A 7,436-nucleotide genomic window follows, 5' to 3' on the forward strand; every position below is an offset into this window, starting at 1 on the left:
GCCATAAAAGCCAAGTATGGGACTATCCTACGCCTATCGCCCTGCCAACATCGCCGATTTGTAGAACCAACAAATTAAGCCGCGTTCGATGGTCTTTAGCCCCACTTCCCAGATCGAAGTGGAAAAGCCCCACCGAATGCGACTCGTATCGATAGCAAATGATCGTGTGGGCAGCTGTGTGTGTTTCGGGGACCGGGAGCTTAACAGCGTTTACTTCTAGTGTTCGATCGCAGATAAGGCTATGGGGAATCGCATTTGCATTTGTTTAATAATTTAGTTTATTATATTCTGTTATTACTTGGACATGCTTTATTCGTGCCCGTGCTTGCGTTTACATTGCATATTTATGCATATTTTATATTCATAACTTGTCGCTTTTCCACAAGCTCAGCTGCAGTTGATTTTGCAGTTGCAATGGCAATAGTCGTTTATCGAGCACCGATCGATGCAACCCGTTGTTGTTGTTCTGGCCCGGCTATCCAATAAATTGCCAAAGCAGAGACAAAGTCATGCGGACACCTTGACACCGTCGACAACAACTGCAGTTGGTCCGTCCGTCCGCCCCCCTCGAGCATCCAGATATCCAGATATCGGGTGAGTTATGCGACGACATCGAGAGTTATGACAATTCGCGGCGACAATTCGAGTTCGATCGAATGCGAAATGCCTGAATATGAATGCCAAGTGCTCTGTAATAATTTCAATACCTAATTGACCACGGAATAGGCGCTGCCTTTGAGTTACGAGATAGGTTTACCCACTGAGGATAACTAGTAGAGCTTGCTAAATTAAAAGGTACGTCTGTTTTGATTTCCTTTACCTACGTTCTTAAAACTTTTTAATTTGTTGTACTTATATTAATGTATGGATATTTTTTTTTCTGGTAATAGCTTGATTAACTTATTGAATAACCTTCAGATTCTCTGAGAACGGAAATATGTAATAATATGATCAGGAAAAATATTTTTATATAAATATTTTGAAATAATTCTTAAGAAAATAAGTTATATTTTTTATTATTAGCTAATTATTAAATAAAGTTATTAAATATAAATTAATTTAAGGGTAAAAGCTAAGCTATTACCACTCTTAACCAGTCGATTACCTCTGTTGCAATGCACTTTAGGCTGAGTTTAAAGCAAATGAGCGATATGTTGGTGCCCACTCCCAAGAAATACAAGTAAAAGCTTTTACTTAATGCCTAGACCAATTCTATGTGTCCATCAGAAATAACTTGAGTGACTGCTTATGTGGCAATAAAAACTCTAGTTCAATTCAAAAGTATCTATAATGAGATTGCTCATTAACGCACATTTGGCCCTTAGAAATAATTAGTTTTACTCACTCCAGGAGAATCTAAAATTCTAATTTATACTTTTAATTAGGTTCTTTTGTGTTAAATTTAAGTGATCACCTCTGAATCGCTCTGTAGGCTTAGCCTCTCAAGATTCATTTACAAGTCGAGGTGCCAATCCTTTTGGCAATTAGTTCCAAATCAGCGACTTTCCATAATCGAAATAAATCGCATTTACAACGCTCGTGAAAAGTTCTGCTCTTGGCCCTGAGCTCCGGTCTTGGGCAGCTGTAATCGAGTCATAAAGCTGGCCAAACATATTTAAAAATCGGTTAATTGCCTTCTCGCTGTCCGTTTGGCTGGCTGGTTGGCCAGTTTAAGTGTCCATTTCGCCACTAGTCATCTTTCTCTTTTGCCATTCGACGCACCACGCAGATGTAATGAAGACTACTGAACGTGGCCCTAGGTGTACTTCCCGGTTCTTCCACTTTAACGTATTTCTGCAAAACCTTTCCCCCTTGGAATTCTCTGAGCCACCCACCAGACCTTTCGTCGCGCTTCGATCCACTGGGCCCCGTATTTTTTACCAAGTTTTATGAGGGTGTCAGCGGTTACGCCTAGTTATGACTTATCAAAGCGATGCCCACTTACCAGGGATGAATCTTTTTAAATAGTAGAGCAAATGATTCCATTTTTATATTACATAAACAAAATTGGCACTCGAAGAATCCATTATAAGAGTTAAGAAACTTCGAGTTTTAAACGAAAGTAAAAATAAAGTATAATTAAATAATTCAAAGTAAGAAGAAGTAAAAACAAAAATGTATTTAATAAACATTTTTAATCTACGACGAATAATATTAGCCCAGAAAATTAAAATTCTCTTTATATTTTTTTTATGTGTACTTATAACAATTGGGACTATGTTAACATATTTTTTCTTATATTTTATTTTCGGAGGTATTCTGAGGTGCTTTTATTGTATTATACACATAGTCTCCACTATATATAAGCTAGCAGCGGGAGCCACTTCTTAAAAACACATTGTTTTCTTCAGGGCTTCGTATACCATAACACTTTTGTAAATTTAAAATATTAGACCCTGCTTTATATTTTTGCAGCCCTGTAGCCTCCGCAGAAGTTTTTAGCCTTGGTCCTATATTAAACCAGGGGGTTTTACGATCCTGATGATTTATATGCGTCAGTGTCTGGTGTCTTTATATTACGTGGCGAATCGGTGTAGAAATCTTTTTGAGCGGATCTTCCCATTGCGGATATTGCACATGGTCCGATTTGTAATTTCGGTTTCAGTTTCAAAAAAGAAAGTCAAAGTCAAAGTGCGATCTGTGGGAACTTCATTTCGGTGCAATTGTGGAGGCTCCAATGAAGTTAACCTCCGCGTGGATCACATTGCTCAACGCCAGTCGACATTTTCACACGATATTTCGGGCAAGATACAGACCACTGCTATGCGATTAATTCAATTTTCGTCAAAATTTTGATAGCAGATTAAAGAGCGATGGAGAGACGCCTTTTATGGCTGGGACGTGTGCGCGAATTCGGGAAGCTAATCGGCCCAGTTAGTGGTAAAAAAGCGACAACTCACCGTTTCCATTCACTTAACCATTCCCATAGCTCAAGTAATACGTATCCATGCACTGGAATTTTATATATGATACTTCAATGGTTTAAAAATTTCAATTGTTTTACGAAGGTTTTACAAAGTTTCTTATCTTCAAAACAAACTTACTATCAAAATAACATATATTTCAAATACTATTTAAAATGCAAGATTTTCAAAGATTGAGTTTTAAAATAGGAATTGTACAAATATTAAACAGCTCTTTAGTTTTAACTTTTGGGTAGTAACTTGACTATTTTGTAGCCCCGTTTTTCCAGTGTTTACCCCTGTCGATGGCTCTGTCCCTCACATTTCATTTATGAACACTTTTTTACATATTTGCTGTCGCTGCCCGCACGAAATTGGGGTAATTTGAACGTGTGACTGCGGCATGTCTGGGTCGACATTAGAATTATGGCGGGTGGTGTACGAGGAGGGGCGGGTGGTGCTGTAGTGGAGCGGTGAGTGCGGTTCCATTACTACTGATGGCTGAGTAATTGATATGCGTGGCGCGGCGTCGCTGATTATTGCCAACTAAAATGAAATAAAGAAACCAAATTAAAATATATACATATGTAACAGCGGCAGACACGTCGCAACTTAGTTCGACTGTGGGCCAAACGAAATGCCGAGTGCCTTTCCAAACACTCACGCACCATCCCCATCCCATTATTCCTATCCGAACCCTTTCCCCAGCCCTATGCAAATTTCCCACAGGTTCGTGCAGTCCAGTTCATAAAACATAATGAATAGTACAACTCACTTGCAATTGCTATTAAACCTAAGAGGCCAAGCGTTTTGTAAAACTCTATTATTTTAATTAGTTCCCTTTACATAAACAGTGCATACCTTATGCCACGGTTACGTCATTTTTTATAAAAAGAAGAAAGCCCATTTGACTGTATTCCTTAGTGTTAGCTTTTCTATTTTACCATTAATCTTAGCTAATAATAATTTATAATAAAATTATATTTAATGAAATGTATAATCTTTTAATTTTAAAATTAAAAACCACCCATTGCATAACAATCAGTATTCTATAAAAAACGTGACAACTAAATAATCGAGTCCCGTCCCTGAGTAAATTACAGTTCAATGAGAACCTTCCCGAAATAACCACAATTTTAAGCAGAATGTCAACCGAATTCAACATTTAACAAGGTTCGATTTGATTTCAGAAAAAGTAAATAAAACCACAACACAAATTGGTATAAAGATATTTGCTGCTCATTGACAACTTGAAGGCAGAAGCAAACAACAGATCTAGACAGAAAAAAAATCAATCACAAGAAAGAAAATAAACTGATCGAAATAATTGCTGTGTAATTGTAGTGTGGCATTTTAGTGAGCAGGATGCGATGATCTAAAAATAATACTATTAAAAAGGTTGTATATGGCTCGAACAAATTGATACCCACTAAGAAAGGTAAGAACATTTTTAAGGAATCGATATATAGATATCTTGGAAACTTTCCATTTATTTTTTCACATATATATGTTTTTTGGGACATTAAAGTCAATTTAAACTATTTTAAGTGGTTTATACTGAGTGTTTGATCTTTTTGGAACGCCGTCGAAGTCCGAAAATAGTTCGGAATTGGAGACAAAGACAAAATTGCTTCGATTTCGATTCTGAGCCGCTGACAGACGACCTGAGGCTCCTCTACTTTAGTGCAATTGCAATAATTATATTTTTATCTCTTAATTGCAGCATCAGTCGAGCGTCCGCATCCCCGCCCATCCCCTTTGGCAGTGTTCAAAGAAACCAATGAGCTGTCATTACAATTAAAAATAAAGTAAAAATGCCAAAAACAAAACGAAATGAAACAAGAACAACTGTCGAGCAGCCCATCAATCCGAATCGATGATGCCGCCGCAGATACAGATACAAAATGAAAAACAACATTGTAAAAAGAGGGATTCATCGTAAATGCAAATTAAATGCCTCGGAACCAACGCGAACCGTCGTCCGCTGCATATTTTGGCCAATATCCAAGGAATGTTTTTTAATCAGCACATAAAAAATATTGCGCGTCTACAATTTTTGCCTTCTTTTTTGCAACGATTTCACGCGATCCGATTGGATTCGACCCGACTCGAATCGCGGCGAATTCGTTCGATTTATTTAATTGCATTTTAATTTATTTGAATTATTTTCGTTGGCATTAATCGCCGCTCGGGAATTTCAATTATAATAAAACTTGAAAAAGAGCTGAAGCATTTTTCAATAGTGCAAGTGTGCAATCGAAAACCAATTATAAGAAAGCATTTTATAGTCGGTTTCGAGCATTACATACCTCTCGATCCCCGCACCCTGGCCCACCACATATGTATCAGCAACAATGAAAAGAAATCAACTGGCACCAGAAGTATAATTCTGGTTTTATTGTTCATGTAGAAATAGATTAAAAATAAAAGTTGGTCAGCAACAATCAATCGAATTTCAAATACACCTCTATCTATTTTCAATTCCTTAAGTATGCTGATAAAAGATTAACGTAAATCAAGCCATTTTCAGTAAAATAAGGACTTTCAAAACCACTCAGAATATGAAATATCATAAAATCGCACAAGGATATCCTTCATTTAATTCTTTTCCCATATTTGACCAGAAGATTTGAGGTTTGCACGGGGTCGTAAAACCACTTAACCTAAAAGCTTCACAACCCACGCCATTGCCCGTGGAAATGTGCATAAATCGAGCAATTTATAATTCATATGGAATCATTTTTATTTCGAAACCTCAACCACATACGGTCAAAAGGGAAATTTTTGCCAGAATTCGATTGCAATTCAGTGCAGATGGGATGGTCCTCTATCGGGGATCACGTACACCCCGTATTATGGCAAATAAATGTGCTCAAGGATACAGGCGACTGGCTGCCATTTGTGCGGGGGATTATTGCGAAAAGTTTAAAAATTGATTTTCATCTGGCGAAATGCCGCAGCATAAAAGGATTTCTCCTCATATTGGAATTGATTTTTTCTACGTAAACATAAATAAAATATGAACAGCGTTCGACGGGGCGACCATCCATTCGTTGCGAGTCCTTGGCTGGGTAAATATTTTCCGAGCAGCGTCTCCTTTGAGCACTTCGGTCTGCATCAAGGTGTCCTTTTGGCCCCCTCAGCCTCGCCTCATCAGCAGTCCGGTGGTGGTGAGCTGGTCAAATAAAGCCGTTAGTAAGTATTTCATAAGTCGTCGGAGAGGATGGGCGAGGACGTGGACGTGGATGTGGATGTGGATGTGGATGAGGATGAGGATGGAGCGGACCGGACCCGGCCAGATAAGTAAGCAATAAGCCCCGAGCTGATGGACAGCGCAACTTTCTGGCCAGCCAAGTCTTCATTGGCACACGTCCGCCTAATACAAACAAGGACATGAGCTCGATTCGTGACTGAAAAGTTTCCTGCCCCGGCGCATAGATTCCGGCTATATCCAGGACCACTCGTACTTCTCGTATTTTATTTCCATCATTTTTACTCCAAACTCGCCTTTCGTATTTTTATTTTCATTCCACTATACGCTCGGTCGAGCAAACGTCCGAAACTTTGGCGCTCGCCTCGGCGAATGTTTCAGATAAAAATTTGTTATTTATGGCTTAAGGTTTCAAACTGAAGAGTTCTGCTCAATTTGCGCCCCCAACGAGTGATGGAATCGCCTGAAAAAGTTGAAGTGGAATGAAAATGCAATAAAGGTTTTTAGATAAGGCTTAAAGAAATTTATTTCAAGCCTCTACCAGTATATTATAAATGTGAGATAATATTGAGAACCATACTTTGCTAATGGTCTTATGACACTTGCATAGCTTAGGACTAACTTTCATAGCAGATAGCGTAATAGTTATAAATTTTATAGAGAAAAATCATTTTTAACGGTTATTTTACATATAATATCATTCAAAAATAACTCTTTTTTTTATTTGAATAATAACAATTCTTTATGATATTACAAAAAAGTCTTTCAGAACCTATTTTTCTTTAAATAAAAAAAAATCACTTAAAGACTTTTATTCTGACTTAACGTATACGTTCAAGTCTTTGAAAGAATTATATTTTTGAAAAATTAAAACAAAAGAATTTTTCATATATCTCGCGAACAGTTCAAGTCTAAGCTATCAAATTAAAGGGTTCAGAATAACGGGTTGATCTTAGTTTTTATAAAATTCTGGGAAGATCGATTGTGTTCCTTATCACGATTTTCCACTATCTTACAATTTCTTATTACCAAAGTAGTTTAAGCCAAATAACACCACTCTTAAGGTTTAAAGAACATTTTTCTTACATTTTTTTTAAAACGCATGACACCTATTTGTTAAATTTAAATAATAAGTCAAAATATTCCTTAAGAAAATTAAAACACCTAAGTTCTTCTCAGTTGAATCGATATTTGTAAGGCATTTGTTAATATATATAGTAAAGTTTTTGTGATATATATATTTTACATACCTCCCATTAAAATGTACCTTAGATTTTAAAAAGATTCAGACAAAACAGACTCTTCATATGGTACAGACAAAT

At 37.1% G+C, this 7,436-nt stretch overlaps 1 long non-coding RNA gene across 1 annotated transcript; it reads left to right on the top strand.

Annotated features, from left to right (window-relative positions):
* Window positions 1-336: 336 nt before the first annotated feature.
* On the top strand, window positions 337-6,638 carry LOC136117844 (uncharacterized). Its single transcript, XR_010655412.2, has 2 exons — window positions 337-594; window positions 4,627-6,638. It is a non-coding gene; the product is annotated as an uncharacterized lncRNA (long non-coding RNA).
* Window positions 6,639-7,436: the final 798 nt, after the last annotated feature.

This window comes from Drosophila suzukii, chromosome 2L (genome assembly GCF_043229965.1).
Source record: "Drosophila suzukii chromosome 2L, CBGP_Dsuzu_IsoJpt1.0, whole genome shotgun sequence".
NCBI lineage: Eukaryota > Metazoa > Arthropoda > Insecta > Diptera > Drosophilidae > Drosophila > Drosophila suzukii.